At 43.4% G+C, this 23,434-nt stretch overlaps 1 protein-coding gene across 4 annotated transcripts in view; it reads right to left on the bottom strand.

Annotated features, from left to right (window-relative positions):
• Positions 1 to 21,349, bottom strand: part of TMEM150C (transmembrane protein 150C) — a 114,929-nt gene extending 93,580 nt beyond the window's left edge. For 2 of the 4 annotated variants that reach the window (XM_044945736.2, XM_044945735.2), the window contains exon 1: positions 20,672 to 20,759. The gene's annotated coding sequence lies outside the window, so the exon portion shown is untranslated. Of the gene's footprint in view, positions 1 to 20,671; positions 20,782 to 20,937 lie in introns of those variants that run through there. The other 2 variants (XM_006072894.4, XM_025289815.3) reach the window with 2 other exon arrangements.
• Between the last annotated feature and the right edge of the window lie 2,085 nt (positions 21,350 to 23,434).

Below are 23,434 nucleotides of genomic sequence, written 5' to 3'. Positions count from 1 at the left end.
CAACAGCTGGAAAACCTATCATTTCAACCATTAATTGTCCTATCATCAAACATTTTGGCTAAAAATATTTCAGATACTTCGGGTGAATCGCTTACATTGGGCCACTTTTCTCAAGGAAAATCAAGGTAAATTCTTGTGGTCTGTGAAGCTAAAGATGACCCCAAAAGATTCAGCTGCACAGTAATTATAACTCTTTTTCATTTTTCCTTCTGCTCTTTTAATGCTCCCTAAAGGAGGCCTAGAACCTTTCTTTCGTATGTAAGAGAATTGTCCCAAACGACCTAACTACACCAGCCTGCAAAATCTGTTTCACAAAACTTGGCCCATTACAGCTTTCAGAGTGAACATTACACAGTAAGACTTTAAGCCCCTCTTGGCCCAGGAGTAACTGGCAACAGCAAGTACAGCAAGGATTCATCAGCTGCTTTTACACACAGGATGTTTAAACACTGCACTCAAGCCATGCCAGTAGTAGATCTCTTAAAACTTCTTTGTTTTTTCTCAAAAGGGTCCTGACTGGGATCAATCATACATGCGGTGTAGGCAGCTAGTCACAATCATATGACTTGGAGGGTGTTAATAATGGCTTCCCAGGCCCCTAAATAACCCCCCTCCCAGCCTCTCAAAGTAGCCAAATTTAAGGAAGAGAAGTTTGATCACGGGGAGCTACTAGGGTTATTAAGGTGGTTAACAGGTATTTGTCCTTGGGATACTGGAGAAGACTCCTGAAAGTCCCTTGGACAGCAAGAAGATCAAACCAGTCAATCTTAAGGGAAATCATCTCTGAATACTTGTTGGAAGGACTGATGCTGAAGTCCAGTATTTTGGTCATCTGATGCAAACAGCCAAATCACTGGAAAAGTTCGTGATGCTGGGAAAGATTGAGGGCAGAAGAAGAAGAGGGCATCAGAGGAAGAGATGGCTGGATGACATCACTGATGCAATTGACATGAACTTGGGCAAACCTCGGGAGATGGTGAGGGACAGGGAGGCCTGGTGTGTTGCAGTCCATGGGGTCACAAAGAGTCGGACATGACTCGGCGACTAAAAAACAATAGGTATTTACCAAATGTGTGTTATGAGCCCAAGACAACAGGAGACCAATATCAGTAAGACATAAATGCAGTGCATTTCAATAATTTTAACATCTCTTTTTGTTGTTGTTTGTTTAGTCGCTAAGTCATGTCTGACTCTTTTCCGAATCCATGGACTGTAACCCAGCGGCCTCCTCTGTTCATGGGATTTCCCAGGCAAGAATACTGGAGTGGGTTGCCGCTTTCTTCTCCAGGGGATCTTCCCGACTCAGGGATTGAACCCACAACTCCTACGTCTTCTGCACTGTTCACGAAGGGTATAGTAGCATGAAGGGCCTTGAGGGAGTCTTCCATCTACTCTTCCAGCCTCATTTCTATTTTTTTTTTTTAGGTTTTGACTTTTTTTTTTTTTTAAACTTTACATAATTGTATTAGTTTTGCCAAACATCAAAATGAATCCGCCACAGGTATACATGTGTTCCCCACCCTGAACCCTCCTCCCTCCTCCCTCCCCACACCATCCCCCTGGGCCGTCCCAGTGCACTAGCCCCAAGCATCCAGTATCATGCATCGAACCTGGACCGGCAACTCGTTTCATACATGATATTTTACATGTTTCAATGTCATTCTCCCAAATCTTCCCACCCTCTCCCTCTCCCATAGACTCCATAAGACTGTTCTATACATCAGTGTCTCTTTTGCTGTCTCGTACACAGGGTTATTGTTACCATCTTTCTAAATTCCATATATATGCGTTAGTATACTGTATTGGTGTTTTTCTTTCTGGCTTACTTCACTCTGTATAATAGGCTCCAGTTTCATCCACCTCATTAGAACTGATTCAAATGTATTTTTTTTAATGGCTGAGTAATACTCCATTGTGTATATGTACCATAGCTTTCTTATCCATTCATCTGCTGATGGACATCTAGGTTGCTTCCATGTCCTGGCTATTATAAACAGTCCAGCCTCATTTCTAAGCAGCCAGGGAGCCAGCCCCTCTGAACAACCAATGGCTCCCCAGGCTGCCCAGCATCGTTGCCCAGGCTCTGTGCTAAGGGCTGCAGATACAAAGATGTAGGCACAGTCCCCAGCCCCAGGCGGCCCACAGGCAATCAGGAAACAAGTGCAGTGACATGGGAACAGGGATTAGGGAGCCCTGAAGGGAGGAAGCTGACTCTGCACTGAGGGCAAGGGGAGGGCAGGTGAGGAGGAAATGGCCCTGAGCTATGTCTCCAGAGATGCAGGGGGTTCCCATGCAGCTGTGGAGGCCCGTGCAGGTCATCCCACCACTGTGGGCACAGGAAGCAGAGTTCCGTGGTGCTCAGAGCAGAATGGGTCAGGCTGCGAGTGGTGAGTGAGACGCTGGGAGGAGAGCAGCACCTGGCAAGGCGGGGACGGCTACAGTGAGCTGATGCGGCTCCACTGAAGGTTCCTTCAGCATTTATGACAGGGAAGTGTGCTCACTGCAAAGACTTTAAAAGGTGCACATCAGGAAAAAGAAGATGAAAAGGGTTCCAAATCCCATAGTCTAGAACTGAAAAACCAATCCTTTCAAACATTAAATACCCTGTCATCAATCATTTTGGCTAAACATTTCAGATACTTTGGGGGAATCATTTACACTGGGTCACTGTAAGGAGGGCCTGTTAACATTTTGATGTACAATCTTTTATACATATATGTATGTATTAATATGTTTATATATTATATATTTACCTATGCTGTGCTGTGCTTAGTCGCTCAGTCATATCCGACTCTTTGTGACCCCATCGACTGTAGCCCTCCAGGCTCCTCTGTCCATGGGATTTTCCAGGCAAGAATACTGGAGTGGGTTGCCATGCCTTCCTCCAGGGGATCTTCCCAACCCAGGGATTGAAGCCAGGTCTCCTGCATTGCAGACGGATTCTTTCCAGTCTGAGCCACCAGGGAAGCCCAAGAATACTGGAGTGGGTAGCCTATCCCTTTTCCAGGGGAACTTCCTGACCCAGGAATCACACCAGGGTCTCCTGCACAGCAGGTGGATTCTTTACCAGCTGAGCTACCTGGGAAGCCCAAATTTACCTATACTAACAAATACTTTTTTCTTTAAAAATGAAATCATTTAAAGTGTGGTGGACAGTTATGTAAAGTTTAAAAATAAAATAAAATTAAAAAAAAAAAAATAAAGTGTGGTGGACTTCCCTGGTGGCTCAGACAGTAAAAGATCTGCCTGCAATTCAGGAGACCTGGGTTTGATCCCTGGGTCAACAAGATCCCCTGGAGAAGGGAATGGCTACCCACTCCAGTATTCTTGCCTGGAGAATCCCATGGACAGAGGAGCCTGGTAGGCTGCAGTCCATGAGGTTGCAAAGAGCTGGACACAACTGGGTGACTAACACACACACACATATACATACAATGAAATATTATTTAGCCTTAAAAAGAAAAAACGTTCTGGGACTTTCCTAGTGGTCTAGTGGTTGAGACTTCACCTTCCAATGCAGGGGGTGCAGGTTCTATCCCAGGTTAGGGAGCTAAGATTCCACAGGCTTCCATGGACAAAAGAACAAAACATAAAACCGAAGCAATACTATAACAAATTCAATAAAGACTTTAAAAAAAAATGGTCCAAGTCAAAAAAATCTTAAAAAAGAAAAAAAGGAAAATTCTGACATGCTACAAGATGGATAAACCATCACGACATTGTGCTAAGTGAAATAAGCCAATCAGAAAAAGACAAATGCTGTACAACTCCACGTCTATGAGTACCTAGAGTAGTCAAATTCATAGAGGCATAAGTAGATGGTGGTGACAGTCGCCTGGGGGAGGAGGGGGAGAAAGTCAGCAGTTGTTTAATGGGTAGAGTTTCAGTTTTGTGAGATGGTAAGATTTTGGAGATTGGCTATACCTTTGTGAATATACTTAACACTCCTGAACTGTATACTTAAAAATAATTAAGATGGTAAATTTAATGTGTTTTTTTAACCACACAAAAGAAAAATAAATAAAATGTGAAAAAGAAATTCACTCATTAAGCTATTTTAATACTTTTTTCACTCATTTTTTGTGATCACCTTTCCACATGATTATTTGAAATACCGATAGCAGTGTATATCGCTATCAATATTTCAGATAACTCTACAGTATTCTAACGCTGTTCAGTCGCTCAGTCGTGTCCGGCTCTTTGCAACCCCATGGACTGCAGCACGCTTCACCCCATGGCTTCCCTGTCCTTCACCATCTCCTGGAGCTTGCTCAAACTCATGTCCATTGAATCGGTGATGCCATCCAACCATCTGGTCCTCTGTCATTTCCTTCTCCTCCTGCTTTTAATTCTAGTGTAGAGATCTACCTTAATTTACTTAACCCAGGAGAATTACTTAAGATGGATGAAACCTGCAAAGTCTTGGTTGATAGGAAGGAACCGTGACAGCTGATGGGAAGGAGCCAGTAAAGCGTTAAGAAAGATGCAAGACCACAGAAGAGAGAGGAATGTTAATAGAGCAAAAGTTCCAAAGAAACCATGAGGGACTCCCCTGGTGGTCCAGTGGTTAAGACTCCCCACTCCCAGTGCAAGGGGGCACAGGTTTGTCCCAGGTCAAGGAACTAGATCCTGCAAGCCTCAACTAGGAGCCTGTGTGCCACACCTAAGACCTGGCACAGCCAAATAAATTTTTTTTTTTTAATTTTATTTTATTTTTAAACTTAACATAACTGTATTAGATTTGCCAAATATCAAAATGAATCCGCCACAGGTATACATGTGTTCCCCATCCTGAACCCTCCTCCCTCCTCCCTCCCAATACCATCCCTCTGGGTCGTCCCAGTGCACCAGCCCCAAGCATCCAGTATCGTGCATCGAACCTGGACTGGCAACTCATTTCATACATGATATTTTACATGTTTCAATGCCATTCTCCCAAATCTTCCCACCCTCTCCCTCTCCCACAGAGTCCATAAGACTGTTCTATACATCAGTGTCTCTTTTGCTGTCTCGTACACAGGGTTATTGTTACCATCTTTCTAAATTCCATATATATGCGTTAGTATACTGTATTGGTGTTTTCCTTCTGGCTTACTTCACTCTGTATAATAGGCTCCAGTTTCATCCACCTCATTAGAACTGATTCAAATGTATTCTTTTTAATGGCTGAATAATACTCCATTGTGTATATGTACCACTGCTTTCTTATCCATTCATCTGCTGATGGACATCTAGGTTGCTTCCATGTCCTGGCTATTATAAACAGTGCTGCGATGAACATTGGGGTACACGTGTCTCTTTCCCTTCTGGTTTTCTCAGTGTGTATGCCCAGCAGTGGGATTGCTGGATCATAAGGCATGTCTATTTCCAGTTTTTTAAGGAATCTCCACACTGTTCTCCATAGTGGCTGTACTAGTTTGCATTCCCACCAACAGTGTAAGAGGGTTCCCTTTTCTCCACACCCTCTCCAGCATTTATTACTTGTAGACTTTTGGATCGCAGCCATTCTGACTGGTGTGAAATGGTACCTCATAGTGGTTTTGATTTGCATTTCTCTGATAATGAGTGATGTTGAGCATCTTTTCATGTGTTTGTTAGCCATCTGTATGTCTTCTTTGGAGAAATGTCTATTTAGTTCTTTGGCCCATTTTTTGATTGGGTCATTTATCTTTCTGGAGTTGAGCTGTAGGTGTTGCTTGTATATTCTCGAGATTAGTTGTTTGTCAGTTGCTTCATTTGCTATTATCTTCTCCCATTCTGAAGGCTGTCTTTTCACCTTGCTAATAGTTTCCTTTGATGTGCAGAAGCTTTTAAGGTTAATTAGGTCCCATTTGTTTATTTTTGCTTTTATTTCCAATATTCTAGGAGGTGGGTCATAGAGGAGGCAAGAATATACAATGGATTAAAGACAATCTCTTTAACAAGTGGTGCTGGGAACTCTGGTCAACCACTTGTAAAAGAATGAAACTAGAACACTTTCTAACACCATACACAAAAATAAACTCAAAATGGATTAAAGATCTAAACGTAAGACCAGAAACTATAAAACTCCTAGAGGAAAACATAGGCAAAACACTCTCTGACATACATCAAATAAATTTTTTTTAAAAGACTATGCTTATTAAAAAAACAAAACAAAAGTGAAACAACAACTACCAAAAAAAAAAAAAAAAAAAACCCCACAAAGATAGCATGAAGAGATGGCATTCAGGGTTCAAGTATTGCTGCTAAGTCACTTCAGTCGTGTCCGACTCTGTGCGACCCCATAGACGGCAGCCCACCAGGCCCCGCTGTCCCTGGGATTCTCCAGGCAAGAACACTGGAGTGGGTTGCCACTTCCTTCTCCAATGCATGAAAGTGAAAAGTGAAAGTGAAGTGTCTGAGTCATGTCCAACTCTTAGCGACCCCATGGACTGCAGCCTACCAGGCTCCTCCGTCCATGGGATTTTCCAGGCAAGAGTACTGGAGTGGGGTGCCATTGTTGGGCCAACCTTAAACATGGGTCAAAATGGACCACATCTCTTGAGCAAAGGAAATGAAGATGAGTACGAATATATATATTTGGGTTCGATTCCTGGGTTGGGAAGATCCCCTGGAGAAGGAAATGGCAACCCACTCCAGTATTCCTGCCTAGAGAATCCCATGGACAGAAGAGCCTGGCAGGCTACTGTCCATGGGGTCGCAAGAGCCAGACATGACTTAGCGACTAAACCACCACCATGAATATATTTGCACATGTAGAGAAAAGTCTGGGTAACTGAAGAAGTCAAGAGATGACATCTTAATGAAGATAAAGAGGTAGAGAAGTAGGGCACGAAAGAGTTGGAAGGATACACAGCTATGTTCAGAAATAAGACACTGAGGTTAAAATTCCTGAAGGTGAAAAACTACCAGCTGGACAAGGATCTGGGTGGAGGGTTGGGAGTGAGTAGCTGAGGTTCTCAGAGAACTCACTGAGCAGGTCTAGTGATTTTTAAGCCAGATTCACAACTAGATCACCTGGGATGGTGCTGTCCCCAAGGGTTATGACCAGTCAGGAAAGGGAGGTACGGGAAGACCAGGTATTCAGTTTTTCAGGCAACAAACGAAAGTGCCTGGAAGCTGGATGGAGAGTAGCGGTGAGAAACAGTAAAAGGTGATTGACCACATTTAGCCTCAAAGTTGAGGATAACAAGCCTTTTCATTCAGTGACCCCTGGAAGAGGGTGACAGAGCAATCAGCCAAAAGGTTGAGAACTTTACTCACCCTGGGGCAAAGAGGAAAAGTGGGAGAGAGGGAAATCAACAGAGGACCGGAAGAGATGATGCTAAGAGACAGTGAAAATACAAGACATGACGCATGGTGGGGGGAAGGTGGGTTTGAGAGGTTGTGTTGGCACAAGTTACGGTGCTGCAGAAGGACACAGGGTTATGGACACAGGTAGATGTCCAGGCTTGAGCAAAGGAGGGAAAATGACTACGGAATCCAGTCTCAGAAAAGTGGTAAGAACAGTTACTAACGGACTTCCCTGATGGTCCAGTGGTTAAGACGCTGTGGAGCAGGGGGCCTGGGTTCAAGCCCTGGTCTGAGAACTAGATCCCACATGCCGAAACTAAAGATCTCTAATGCCACAGCTAAGGCCCAGTGCAGCCAAATATATACATGTATATATATGTATATATATATATATATACACACACATTGGAGAAGGAAATGGCAACCCACTCCAGTACACTTGTCTGGAAAACCCCATGGACGGAGGAGCCTGGTAGGCTACACAGTCCATGGGATTGCAAAGAGTCAGATACGACTGAGCAATAGGTTCTACATATATATAGAGAGAGATAGAGATAGAGATAGAGAGAGAGAGAGCGAGAGAGAGCAAGCTGCTACTAAGTTCATAGAGAAATGTGATGTGACTTCTGGTTCTAAGAGCACAGTCTCCAGAATCTCCAAGTTCCTCGCCATGTTTTATTTTTTCTCTCTAGCACATCAGCTGTATACTATACCATTTCCTTGTTTATTTCTGGCTAGCTTGCTCCATTAGCATATAAAGCTCCCCGAGGGCAGGAATGCTATCTGCTTTGTTCACTGCATTTTCACCAGCACTTAGGTCATATCTGCACAAGTAATGCCTCCATAGGTCACACTTGTTGAGTGAACGCATGAATGAGTGAACAGATAAATGATAAAGGCCAGTTAGGATAAGGATATCCCGTGAGGTTTGCTAAAACAGCAGGTAGGGTCTCTGCCAGGAGGAAGCCATCTTATGGTATTTAGTCCTAAAGGGACAGAAAATGTTGGCCAAACTCCGCTCCCAAACTCTATCTTCTCTTTTTTCCCATCTCCTCCTCTTCTCATGACTACTTCTGATCCTCCAAGACTCAGCTTGGTGTCACCTCCTCCGGGAAGCCCTCCCTGATGTCTCTTGGGTGCTCTCAAGGCAACCTATAATTCTTCTATTACTGTGCTTACCCTCCTGTATGATAACTGTTTACCTGTTGGTCTCCCCCATTAGACTGAGCAAGGATAGCAAATCTCATATACTCAGTAGGAACTCCATACACGAGGGCCAAATATACAAATGGAAAGTACTGGACATGTGAGTTGGTCAATAAAAGCCTGTACTTTTCCTCCTTTGAAGTTCAACTCGGCCACACACAAATTCATACTTTGACACCACTGAAAAAGAGGGCCCTTGTTGCCAGGGCATCCAGGTGTGAAAACAGCTCAACTCCCAACACTAAAAGTAAGCTGGAGCCTTTCTGTTTAAGGTAAGATGGAGTTCCACTGTCTTTCATGCATCTGCTCCCCTCTCTATCTGATTCTGGGCATCCCTGTGATACTATGGGTTGCCTTGCTCATCTGTGATGCTTCCCAAGTGAAAGAGTATGGTAGAAGACCCGGTGAGCCTTGTAGAAATGTCTGCTTTAACAATCTGGGGTGCAGCCTGCATTTTTACAGATTTTCAGATGATTCTATTGCACAGCCAGAGTTGAGAACCATTACCCTCTGGTTCTTTGCCATTTTCCCCTGGCTTGTGGCGCTGTCCAAGGTAGCAGTTCACCAAGCGCTTATTCACCCCAATGTCTGCCCAAACCAGCCATGGGCAAGGGTCAATGGTCTTTTGACTAACCCAAGGGAAGGGTGCTGCACCTTAGGACTTAACATAAGCCAAATTTATACAGTTAGCTGTGCTGGAGAAGGCCACCGTTGGGTGTTCAAACTAAAACTAGGCTGTCCAATAACCACACGTGACTACTTAAATTTAAATTAATACAAATTTGAAATTGCTCTAATTAAAAGTTCCACTCCTCGGCTGCACATTCAAGTGCTCAGTAGCTAGTGGCTGCTGTACTGGATTGTTCAGAAACAGAACATTTCCATTAATGTAGAAAGTTCTGTTGGAAAATGCTGATACAAAAATATTCCTTTCTTCAGAAAATGACCTATGTGGTTATATTCATCTTCTGCTAATCACGGGCAAAATGAGCCACACAATATGCACAGTGTGAACACACTGAATCTCTGGTCATTCCTTTTCAGATGCGTGACAGTGGCCCTTTACCTCTTTTCTTTTCTTTTTTCGGCCACACTATGTGGCCTGTAGGAACTTAGTTCCTGGACTAGGGATGAAGCCCATGGCCGCTGCAGTGGAAGTATGGAGGATTAATCACTAGACCACCAGGGAAGTCCACCCCTTTCCAAGAATAAGAACAAAGAAAGGAGTTCTATGCTCTCTTGAACAAAAGTTTTTCTGGACAGTTCCACCTATGTATTAGGGCAGCAATGGCTTTCCAACTTTTTTGACTGCAACTGACAGTAAAAAATACATATTTTACATCATAATCTTGTATACAGATATATACATATATAACAGAAATTAAAAGTTTTACAAATCAATATTTATCCTTACTACATATTTTTCACTTGGATACTTTATTATTCTATTATTTTCTATTTTCTGTTTTATTAAAAAAAATAAACCTACTTAACTGTTCTCATAGCTCTGGTGGCCAGTAGTTTGAAAAACTACTACCTTAAAACATAAGTGGTCCACACAAAACTGGGACTTGAATTTCACACTGCAGAGTTAATAGCCAGCTGGATAATAATAGCTAACATTTACTGGGCACTTACTATATACCAGGCACTGTGTTAAATGTTCTATATTTATTGCTTTGTTCAATTCTCATAATAATTCCATAGAACAGTTGTCCAAGAACTGTGAAAGAATTGAGATTTTACTTGCAGAGGTTAGCAGAAGACACAAGACTCCCAGGGTGGAGACAAAGGACTTTAGCATCCATAGCAATAGCAGTAGCCAAAGCACCAGCATTTCCTTGCACTAATTCCCCAGCTCCAATTCCTAGGGCATTCAAAGAGGGCCATAACACCTGCATAAGCAGTTAGCAGCTTTACTGGAGAGGACTCTGAGCTGCAAGAACTCAAATCCATTATATTGAATATTAGCAAGCCTGCTCTGCACTTCTGAGGAAAACAGTATCTCAATCAGCCAAGACTGTTTGCTACATAAACATCCTTGTAAAGACAATCTAGACTGAAAGGGGAGTCAGTGCCTCACTTTGTAAGTCCTGTCAAAATGCATGGGACGCAAGAACTGTCTCCCAACAGCAGGTACTGTACTTATCCCCACTTTGTACACGAGGAAACAATGATTTTAAAAGGATTAAGTAGCTTATTTAAGGTTACACAGGTCAACTTGACATCTAAGTGTATGATGATAACACCTTCTTTCACAGCCATTGACAGTGAAACAGGAAGAGAGAAGGGATGTCATTCATTTAGTCATGCAGCTATGAAATTTGCCCCTACAGAAAGTAATTCACTATATATAATTTGTAATAAGCTATTTTTTTTTCATCTTTTCTTCCAGAATCCCATAGGAAGAATATCAAATGAACAAGTCTTGGAGTATCAAATGAAAGGGCCAAAGAGCAGAGATTTTCAGCTTTATGGGCCAGATGGATTCTGTTTCAGTTGCTCCTTAACTCTGTAGAGGGAGTGCAGAAGTAGTCACAGGTAATTCATAACCAATGGGTGTGGCTATTTTCAAAATAGTGCAATTTGCTAACTCCTGTTCTCAGACAGCTCAGTGGGATACAAAAAAAATTTGCATAGTAATTTCTACACACAATGATTTAATTGGAAAAAGATGGTAAATAAGCAACAAGCAAGCAAACCTAGAGTCATATGGAAAGGAAGTGAGCCTGGCTTCTATGTTGGAGTCCTCTTAAGTCAGCCTGGATAAACAGTATGTCAAGAACTAACGTAAAATATTCATAGATTAAAAGTAGAATAGAGTCTACACAAGGGCCTCCCTGGTGGCTCAGTGGTAAAGAACCCGCCTGCCAATGCAGGAGACATAAAAGATGCGGGTTCCATCCCTGTGTCGGGAAGATCCTCTGGAGAAGGGCTTGGCAATCCACTCCAGTATTCTTGCCTGGAGAATCCCAAGGACAGAGAAGCCTGGCAGGCTACAGTCCATAGGGTCACAAAGAATCAGAATCGCTGAGCAACTGAGCACGCACACATGCAAAATCTACACATCATCTTTCTTGTGGTCATGCCAAGACTCTAAGAAATAAATTATGTGACTTCAAAAGGCTTTTTCTAGCTCTTAGATGCTCAAGAGGGGAGCAGTTATCATCCAGAACAATCCTCTTTAATTTTCCATGTGATGACATCAGTTAAAAAACCTATGTTATGAATAAGGGGGAAGTAACAGTGAAAAAAAAAAAGGTACTCTGGGCCAGGGACCATTCCACGGATTTCACAAATAATGCCCAATAACTAATAAAGAATACCATTTCTGAATTGCCAAAATTTATGGCTCAGTGAGTGAACACTCATGTGGCCTGATCTTAAAAAAAAAAAGAACCACACACACACACACAACGGGCCACTATTTAATCACAGTGGTATTTTTTTCCCCAAATCAGTTTACTGGAAAATTTTGTCTTTATTTTTACATGCATACATATACAATCAAAATTTTGTTGGTTCTTCTTTTTCTAATTCTCTTAGATGATAGACTAGGTTGTTATATTTTTCTTACTCATACAATCAAAATTTTGGCATACAAGTGGTCCACTTTTCATAGAATCAATTTTTATGTCACATATAAGCTCAAATTAAAATGGAAAAACACCAATCAAAATGTCACAGAAAAGATAATAAGCTTTCTCAAGAACAATTCTATTAGCTACAAAAATTATAGGGAGATAAATATGATTCTTGTAAACATTGTGCTGTCATTGACAAGACCAGCAAATTTTTCAAAATGACATAATTTTAAAGTCTAGCCTATGTGGGAACATAATACCACAAAGAAGAAAAACTGTCATCCATAAGTTAGTATTTCTGTTATAACACTTGGTATAATTTAGATACTATTGTTTCTATGTAAATATACTTTTTATTTTATTTTATTTTTAAACTTTACATAATTGTATTAGTAATTTTAGTGAAAAGTAGAACTTACAAATTCCAGGAGATAGATTGCCATTGAAATTCCACAACAATTACATTTCATAATTCTAAGTATAATTCACAAACAAAACACTCCAAGTTCAGTATAAAAAAAAATCATATTTCTATTTGGCTTGCTTTACCATGGTATCAACACCTCTTAATTAACACCTTTCACTCATGAATCGATAGAATGAAAAATCATTTGAAGACTATTTTATTAACCAGCCCAGTTTAAAAAATACAATACTCATTTTAGCTATGTATCAGTTCAGTTCAGTTCAGTCGCTCAGTCGTGTCCAACTCTTTGTGACCCCATGAATCGCAGCATGCCAGTCAGTTTTAATTCATGTTTCAAAACTTCCAGTTATTACCATTTAAAATATCTCTTTGGCAGCTAAGTCATCATAAGTGTAAAAAAACCAGGAAGACATCTACTTTGCTAATACATGAAATGCTTGATGAATACTAAGGCTATGCTATTTTTGGAGACATTTATGTTTACATTTAGTTGAAAGCCATTATAATTCATTATAATTACTTCAGAGTTAAATAACACCATTTAAACTACAGGCTAATTTCCGCTACTGCCATAGTTAATCACAATTACTTCTTAAGCTTTGTCTACATTAGCCTAAAAATATTACATGACTTTCAATGTCTTGTCAAAGACACTTCATCTCATTCCTTTGCATTCCAAAGATAGAGCCTGTATCACTGTCCTCGGAGATGGACAGTTCTGAAGCACTGAACAAAATCTGCATATCTTATGGGTTTTTAGGATGTTAGACACAGCCTCTATAGTTTTTAAAGAAGAAAAGTAACGATGATGACAAGCTGTTGCCTTTTCTATTGGACCTGACAAAGTCTATGAACAAGTGATTGCTCATATTTAGTTTGACCTTTAAGAAAAACTGAACTCTGCTTCTAAAGCAAAATTAGTTTTACTTTTCAGATTGTTCTGGAGCCAAGGAAGGGTACAAGGAGATTCCTAGCCTCAGTTTTAGGACATATCCCTTTATATGAAATTCTTAAAGCAACATTGTTCTCCTTTTATTATATTGAAAACTAGGTCATGAAGCACTTACAGGCAGAAAGTGATTTTGAAAAAGAAATAATTTAGAATCAAGTAAAAAAAGTGGGGGGTGTATGGGACGGACATATTTAGACCTGTTGTGACTATTTGCTACAAAGCAGTGTGTAGAAGTAAGGAAGTGATCAGGAGGGACAGAAGACTGAGTTCTCAGCTTCTGGGACATCTGGGTTTCTTTGGGCCCCATACTGCCTGTCCTTTAAAGAGCATTCAACTTTAGAGGCCACAGGCCAGCAGCAGTGAGGTCTCCTGCAGCCAAAATGTACAACGACTTCCCTCTCACTCATCAGGCCTCGTCTTACACAGAAAACAACTGCCGTCAGCTCGTTTCCGCACTTGTGCAATGCTGTACAATGTTGGAGTCTCACAGGTCTGCAAGACGTGCATCTATGTATCCCTACTACATTGCAACATGTGAGCCAAAACAGTTGAACTTTATGGACTCTGTCACCAGACACCCAGGTTCAGCGTTTCGCATGGAGTCCTGTCTTAGATGGGTGTTTCCCAAAGTGAAACACCCTAGTTTCAGAGGCAGTATTTTACATCACAATCCAGTATACATACAGACATTTACCTAATAATAAAGCACGACTCATCTCACACGCTAGTAAAGTAATGCTCAAAATTCTCCAAGCCAGGCTTCAGCAATATGTGAACCGTGAACTTCCTCATGTTCAAGCTGGTTTTAGAAAAGGCAGAGGAACCAGAGATCAAATTGCCAACATCCGCTGGATCATGGAAAAAGCAAGAGAGTTCCAGAAAAACATCTATTTCTGCTTTATTGACTATGCCAAAGCATTTGACTGTGTGGATCACAATAAACTGGAAAATTCTGAAAGAGATGGGAATACCAGACCACCTGACCTGCCTCTTGAGAAATCTGTATGCAGGTCAGGAAGCAACAGTTAGAACTGGACATGGAACAACAGACTGGTTCCAAATAGGAAAAGGAGTACGTCAAGGCTGTATATTGTCACCCTGCTTATTTAACTTATATGCAGAGTACATCATGAGAAACGCTGGACTGGAAGAAACACAAGCTGGAATCAAGATTGCCGGGAGAAATACCAATAACCTCAGATATGCAGATGACACCACCCTTATGGCAGAAAGTGAAGAGGAACTAAAAAGCCTCTTGATGAAAGTGAAAGAGGAGAGTGAAAAGTTGGCTTAAAACTCAACATCCAGAAAACGAAGATCATGGCATCCGGTCCCATCACTTCATGGGAAATAGGTGGGGAAACAGTGGAAACAGTGTCAGACTTTACTTTTTTGGGCTCCAAAACAGTGCAGATGGTGACTGCAGCCATGAAATTAAAATACGCTTACTCCTTGGAAGGAAAGTTATGACCAACCTAGACAGCATATTCAAAAGCAGAGACATTACTTCGCCAACAAAGGTCCATCTAGTCAAGGCTATGGTTTTTCCTGTGGTCATGTATGGATGTGAGAGCTGGACTGTGAAGAAGGCTGAGCGCTGAAGAATTGATGCTTTTGAACTGTGGTGTTGGAGAAGACTCTTGAGAGTCCCTGGGACTGCAAGGAGATCCAACCAGTCCATTCTGAAGGATATCAGCCCTGGGATTTCTTTGGAAGGAATGATGCTAAAGCTGAAACTCCAGTACTTTGGCCACCTCATGCGAGGAGCTGACTCATTAGAAAAGACTCTGATGCTGGGAGGGATTGGGGGCAGGAGGAGAAGGGGACGACAGAGAATGAGATGGCTGGATGGCATCACTGACTCGATGGACTGAGTCTGAGTGAACTCTGGGAGTTGGTGATGGACAGGGAGGCCTGGCGTGCTGCGATTCATGGGGTCGCAAAGAGTTGGACACAACTGAGTGACTGAACTGAACTGAACTGAAGGCTTGCTTCCCTGGTAGTCCAGTGGTTAAGAGTCCATCTTGCAATGCAGGGACAGGGCTTTGGTCCCTGATGGTGGAAGATTCCATATGACAAGCAGCAACGAAGCCTGGGCATCACAACTACTGAGACCACTCTTAAGAGCCCGTGGTCTGCAACACGAGAAGCTACTGCAATGAGAACACCACGCACCATAACCAAGAGTAGGTTTTAGTAGCCACAACGGGAGAAAGCCCGCTGGCAGTAACGAAGACCCAGTGCAGCCAAAAATAAATAAATGAATGAACAATGAGTAGGTTTAAATAGTGCTTACTGCACAGAGTCAGAATTGGAACCCAGAGGCCTTGATTCTGTAGTGCTTTTGACCACCACTCTCCATTGTCTCATGGCCTTGCACTTATATACATGAGGGAACTACTTTATCAAACCCTAGTAACTCCCACTAAGAGGGCTGCACAGTGATAATTCCTATTCTAATATATATCCCATCCCATTCCCTGGTGGCTGAGTGGTTAAGAATCCGCCTTCCAACACAGGGGATGTGAGTTCGACTCCTGGTCAGAGAACTAAGATCCCACATACCACGGAGCAACTAAGCCCGAGTGCAGCAACTACTAAGGCTGTGTCCTCTAGAGCCTTTGAGCCACAAGGGAAGATCCTGTATCCCGAAACTAAGACCTGACAGGAAGTGAAGTGAATTGAAAGTCACTCAGTCATGTCCAACTCTTTGCAACCCCATGGACTATACAGTCCATGGAATTCTCCAGGCCAGAATACTGTCTTGGATAGCCATTCCCTTCTCCAGGGGATCTTCTGAAACCAGAGATCAAACCCAGGTTTGCCAAATTGCAGACGGATTTTTTACCAGCTGAGCCACCAGGGAAGCCCAAGGCCTGACCAAATAAATAAATAAATATATATATATTTTAAATGCTGATACAAACCTGTTAAATCAATTTTCTGACTCAGAACATGTGGCTTGAAAAATACTATGGTAAGTGCTGTATGAAAAATTTTTTTGAAAAACCTCAACAATAAAAAAGTTAAATAAGTATATGCATCTCATCTTAGAAACTTAACATGAGGTAGTGCGTTGAAAATCTCCAAAAAGGGGGTGGATTATATGGAACAGTTCCTAAATTCACTTGAGCATCTCTATCCTCTCGTGGAATGGACACTAATTTGGGAAATCTTATCCTATAGTGTTAAGACCTTAAGGGCAGGGACAAATTGGGGGTTAATTTACTTTATATTTTGTGCATTCTTAGTCACACAGTCTCTTCTGACTCTGTGACCCCCTGGACTGTAGCCTGCCAGGCTCCTCTGCCCATGGGATTTTCCAGGCAAGAATACTGGAGTGTCTTGCCATGCTCTCCTCCAGGAGATCTTCCCAATCCAGGAATCAAACCCGCGTCTCCTGCATGGCAGATGGATTCGCCATCTCTATGCATGAACATTTGTGTGACATTTTAAAATAACTGATTGAAGGAGAGTCCCTTCCAGAGAAGGGGAGCGCCCAGGACCCCGAGCTCTGGGCTGGGGAGAGGTATTCCAGGTACCTAGGCTGAGTGAGGCAGCGACTTTCTGCCTCTCTACATCCCCCTCCCCTTGGACTTACCTGACAGTGCAGTGGATGGGAGTTCATCTGACACTGCAGGAGATGGGGGTTCGAGGATTCCACATGCTTAAAAGCAATTAGGCCCGTGGGCCACAACTACCGAGCATCAGTACAGCAGCTACTGAAGCCCAAGTGCCTAGAGTTCATGCTCCCCAACAAGAGAAGCCCACACACCACAAGAGTAGCCCCCTACTCGCCACAACTAGAGAAAAGTCAGCGCAAAGCACCGAAGACACAGCGCAGCCAAAAATAAAGCAATAAATAAAATTATTTAACCCTCACCTTGAAACACTGAAAAGTATAGAAACTGACTTTAAGAATGAATGATTCCATAATGGGTAAACAAGCAAATAATAAAACAAGTTTAAGAACTCAGACACATGGGGCCAAGCATCTAAACACATCTGAGTGCTGCTTATTTTTGTGGCCAGCAGACATATGGAAATTAAAAAAGAAAAACTACTTTTAGAATAGAGTTGAACTTCAGCATGACACACCTTCTTCAGGGTAACTGTGAGTATTTTTTCATAACAACAGGATTAGAGTCAAATCTTAAGTCCCGGTTCTATTAAGGTTGATCTCTACTTTCTTCTAATTAAGGGTAATTGCCATTAAGTACTATCTCTGCAGGAAATAGGAGGGGGGCAGAATTTAAAGCTGCAGGGTCCAGTAGGTAGCCACAAGCCCCGTGTGGCTATTTAAATTAATTTAAATGAAATAAACTTCAACATTCAGTTCTTCAATTATACTAGACACATTTCAAGGATTCAACAGCAACATGGGGCTCTTGGCTACCATGTTGGGCAGACTATAGAACATTTCCATCATTGTGGGAAGTTTTATTGGACAGCACTGATCTAGAGAAAGGCCATTCGCAGATGTTAAAAAGAAAATTATTCATTTCTCCCTTCATAACGAGTTCCGAGTGCTACCTAATGGAGCTGGCATGACTTAAAATACTGTGAGGTTGATTGTGAAGGCTACTGCCAAAGATTTCATTATTATTTCAAAGTATCATTTCAATTGGCCAAATATCTCTTTGCATTAAGGTTTGCCATTTCCACAAGTTATCTTTCAAAATTCATACATGCCAGGAAATGATATTTGGTGATAATAATAACTTGTTAAAGTTCTACTAATTTATGAGCTAGTGCTAAGAGCAAATTATGAAGGAAAAAAATAAAACCATAAAGATACATGGCACCATTAGCTCTCAGAATAAAAGTTTATAGTTAAAACAAGTAGGGATGCCCTTAGGATAAAGAAAATATTTATTACACACATGGGTGTGTTTCTAGCCTTTTCATGAATTTAGACTCAGATTCTGTAACATTTGGTTTTTGCATCACATGTTGAGAACTTTAGCTCATATATCATTTGAGCTTCACAGCACCTAATCAGCACTCTAGTGTGGATTCTGAATGTTGTAGATTCTTCTCCTGAAGGGGAAAACAGAGGTCATGCATTATCTTGTCAGTGTCTGTCTTGCTTAGTCAGTTACTGAACTGATCCCAAGCGGCCAGATTACGCTGAAACCAAATGGCTAGGATTGCAGGGGCCAGCTAGCTTTTCATCCTTCATGTCTCCAGGCTGCCCTGCTAATCTGGCTACTGTACTGCACAGGTACGCCTAGGTCACAGGGAAAACAAAGCAGAAAGACACAGGAGTGTCAAGTCAAGTGCCATCACTCTTGATGATCACAAGCAGATAAAATGAGTACGAGAAATCCCTGCAAGGTCATCATAAGCATGACCATGGTAGTTCTAGAACAAAGCCTAAACGTAAGGCATTACTGTGTTCATGCAAAAAAAAAAAAAAAAATGACTCCACAGAGTAACCTATCTCCCCCACAAAGCAACTGGTGAAAGGCATTTGATGAGAAATACATAAGTTAAACAACTGCTATAAAGACACTTTAAAGTCAATTTAAATAATCCAAACAAATTGCCTTCAGCAAAATGGCAGGTTATAATAAACATGCGTTTCCCAAATACTTTAATATGTTTATTCAATGTCATAACATCTACCAACTGTCATTATTGTTAGCAAAACTTCTTTATCCTTTTATTTACCATGTCTAGTTTATGAACTTGCAACCTGGGGAGCTTGCAAAATATTTATTAAATACTGTATAAATAAAAACCACCATTAAAATTCTTATGCTTATGCCTCGAAGATTAAACTCACATTTCTAGCTCATTAAGAGACGGTAGCTATAGTTAATCTTTGAAACATGGTGTTTCTGGGACACACAGAAGAGAAAGTTTGGGATTTAATGCATGAGAGCTGAAATTGTAAAATTCTTTGATCTGCAAATATCATATTTTTTATGATTAAAAAACTAACAATTTTTCCTTGAAAACTTTAAGTAGGTCAACTTATTAACTGTTGCCATGGAGTTTATACATTCACATTTGCCTATCCTTTTGATGAACTGCAGCCCAGGATGGAGTTACAGCCCTGGATTATTAAAAAATCTGCCTTTGATTCAAGCACAGAAACGGAGAAGCAGAAATTAATATTACCGTTTAGGCTGTGTTATTGTAACTGATCCAAGAACTTAAAAAAAAACACATATTATTAGTATATTTGGTTGCCTAACAGGACCTCTCCTGGTCTCCCACAGGAAGTGGGAACCGGTTCACTCAAGGAGAAGGGTTTCCATCCCAACTGGGCTGTGTTCTCACATTTGTAGTCACAATCCTGGCTCGACCGGGAAAGACAGTCTGGTTGGGGAAAAAAAAACCTGACCACAAAAAAAAAAAAAAAAAATCGGGTAAGTGTCGGGAATATAATAAAGTGCTGTGGAGGTAGGGGTGGACGGAGGAGAGGGATGAGTAGAGAAAGGGAATATGGATTTAGATTGGGAAAATAACCCTCTGGTTCTCCGTTGGATTCGTTTAAGGAGGAGAGAATCGTTCCACAACGGCTCTCTCCATAATCCACAGCTAATCACTCTTTTATTGCAGCGAATGATCAGACAGCCTCGGTCGTCACCCACTCACCGGCGTCTCGCCGGAGAAACCGAAAATCCATTTCTTTCTCAGGGCGCACCCGGGGAAGGACGGCGAGGCTGTTGGTTTTCGAGTGGAGGGCTGCGCACAGGGCAAGGCAACTTAGAGCCCCTGCCCGGCTCCCCGCGCCAGCCTGCCGCGGCGAACGGGAAAGTGAAGAACGGCGCGCGGCGCGGAGACCTGGGAGGCCGAACTTGGGGTCCCTTCCCACCCGCGTGCCCCCGACCACCACCGAAGGCCTGGGCACCCGATGGGGCGGCGGGCGGGGACACCTGTCAAAGGAACCGGACCCGAGCCGCAGCCGGCGGGCGGCGCCGGGGCCCGGCGGACGGCACTGCGGCGGCGGCGGCGGGGACCCGGAGCGCCGGCGGCCACCGCGCCTCGCTCGGGGTGTGCGCCCGCGGGGTATCGGGGGGCGGCCTCGCGCCCAAGGCTCTCCGGGGAGGGGGCTTAGCCGAGCAGGGCCCCGCGGCCGGGAGGACCCCGCCGCCCGAGCCCCTCTGCGGCGCCCGCCGCTCCTGGGGTCTCCGCCTCGGGGCTGGGTGCGGAGCCGAGCACGATGAGCCCGGGCTGCCCGGCGGCCCCGCGCGGAGGAGGGGGCGCCGCGCCTACCTGCTCCCGGTGCGGCGGGGCCGCGGTCGCCTGGCGGGGCCGTGACCTGCGGCGGCGGCAGCAGCAGTCGCGGCGAGGAGGGCGCTTCCTTCAGGAAGGGGTGGGATCTGCCCGCCCGCCCGCCGCGCCGCACCGCGGCCCGCCCCCGACTTATTCTGGGGTCCCGGCTGCCAGGCCACCGGGAGAGAGTCCCCTCACCTCACCTCCCGCTCTCCCCACCCCGAGGTCTCAGACCCCCACCACCCCTGGGGGCCCCGCGTAGTTACCCGGGGATGGAGCCGAGCGGCGCCGGTGGGACCGCTTCTTTCGCCTTTGTGGACGCGAACGCCTGGCGCTCGCCGCTCACCCAACAAAAGGAAGGACGGAATCTGGGATCCTCCGCCTGGCGGTTATTTATTCCTGACCTGTTGTAATATTCTGGCCGGCTCCCTTCGGTTCACACACCTAGGGCTTTTGCACAGAGCAGCTAAAATTCATTTTCGTGCCCATCGGTTGAATGCAGTTCGCCGCCGCTCGGCGCTCTCCCGCGGTTTTCTTTCATCGGGAAGAACCAACACAGGGCCAACTTCTGACCCTGGCGATGAGCGGCACTCCAAGGGCGCCCTCCCAGCGACAGCTGGCTGTCTTCCTCCCAGAGTCTCGTCTCTTTGAAAACTGTCTTCATCTGTATTTGAATAGCTGTCCCCACCCGGGATCGCAGCCTATCAGGGCACCATGTCAGTGACCTCTGGCAGCGGCGTGATCAACTATTTTTATCACACGCTCACGGGTTAACTTCTCTTCCAAAGGCATCCTTCCGGTGCTCCCACAAGAGAACCCCCTTTATTAACCTGCCGTAGGCTGACCTCTGTTCTTTTGCGGGGGGAGGGAGGTCTCCCCAGGCGCTCCCTACCACACCTGCCTCTTCGCTGCTGCCTCTCAAAGCACATAGTTCAGATCCTCCAATTCAACCTTCCAGAACTGTTCCTTCCCCCATGATATACTATTCCCCCACAATACACCACTATCCGTGTATTGATTTGTTTTTGCTGGTTTCTCCTGGCTACTAAACTGTGAGCTTCTTGAGGCCAGGAACCTGGCCTCTTCTCTTTCCCTTCCCTTAAAGTTAAAACAGCCAAACCAAAAACTTGAAATCCTCTGCTGCATTTTGTAAGGCTGAGTCTGCCCATTTTTCTGAGGAGAATGATTGTAGCTTTCATCAGCTCCTCAGTGATCTCTCTCCAGAGTTCAGAATTGCTTGAGGCCAGTTCCTGAATGAACCCCAGCTCTGAAGGGAGGACCTTCCCTAAATTTCATCTCTCCTAATGCCAATCATTTCTCTCTGGGATAACTGAAGGAACCCTCTAGTTACACTTGATTCCAGTCCCTTCTTTGAAAACTTCTGAATCTGTCCAAACAGTTAGTGGTCCCTTTCAACATTGTCTGCACATTTGAATCACCATTGGGAACTGTAAAAAACAGAAACACCTTGATCTGCCTCAGACCCCCCTAAGTCTGAACCTGGGGTGGAGAATGTTGAGCAGAGAAGAGCAAATTCAGCAAGGTTATGTTTTTTAAAAAAGAGCCAAAGGCGATTCTGACATGCCCACGACTAAGTTATTGCCCTTCTTTGAAGGGTTCCCTATTTGTAAAATGTCCTGACTTTTCTTTGTCTTTATGGAAGGATTGAGAACTCTTGCACTACGTTAAAGTTATTTGAACATTTTCATTTTCACTTAAAGCCAGGCCCACTTGTGCTTAAGAAACAAACTTGAATTTGTGGCGTCAGGCTCAGCGCCATTTGTCATTAGCACTAAATCATGGCCAGTTTCACCTCTAAAACATCCATCCAAATGTTAACTCAAAGAGTGGAATAAATTACCTTCCAGACTGGGATATTGACAGCTGAAATATTATGTTAAGATGCTGGCTATGAAGGAGAATTTGTTGTTATAAGCAGATTCCATTAATGTCACGAGAGTTCTAGTGAAGCTTCAAGAGGACCAAAGACAAACAAAATAGAAGTTTATCCATGCTTTGATCTTTCTTTTATTGGTCTTGGCATCTCACCTGTGAAAAATTCATCCACAATGTACTCAATATAATCTAGATATATTAAATCATCTATGGGTATACGAGTAAAAATCTATCCTGGAGCTGGTCCTCTTTTTTTAAAATGTATTTAAAGATCCATCCATGGGACTTCCCTGGTGATCCAGTGGTTAAGAATCTGCCTTCCAATGCAGAGGATGGGAGTTTGATCCCTGGTTGGGGAACCAAGATCCCACGTTGCCTCATGGCAATTAAGCTCATGTTCCACACAAGAGAAGCCCACATGCCACAACAAAGACCCAGTGCAGCTAGGAAAAAAAAAAAAATCCAGGCTGTATTCCTTTTTTTTTTTTTTAAGTTTCTTTAGTTGTTAATTAATTAATTTTGTTTTTATTTATGTATTTTTGATTGTACTGGGTCTTTGTTGCTACGAGCGTGCTTTTTCTAGTTGCAGTGAGTGGGAGCTACTCTGTTGCCTCACACAGGCTTCTCATTGTGCTGGCTTCTATTGCAGAACACAGGCTCTAGGCTCATGGACTTCAGTAGTTGCAGTCTGAGGGCTCAGTAGTTATGGCACACAGGCTTTAGGTGCCCGCAGCATGTGGAATCTTCCCAGACCAGGGATCGAACCCATGCCCCCTGCATTGGTAGGCAGATTCATATCCACTGTACCACCAGGGTAGTCCCATCCTGTATTCTAACACAATCTGTTGACAACAGAGCAAACAGGGC

The sequence above is a fragment of the Bubalus bubalis genome, chromosome 7 (assembly GCF_019923935.1).
Source record: "Bubalus bubalis isolate 160015118507 breed Murrah chromosome 7, NDDB_SH_1, whole genome shotgun sequence".
Lineage (NCBI taxonomy): Eukaryota > Metazoa > Chordata > Mammalia > Artiodactyla > Bovidae > Bubalus > Bubalus bubalis.
The sequence above is the reverse complement of the archived record's forward strand: the minus strand, read 5'-3'. Positions and strand labels throughout refer to the sequence as shown.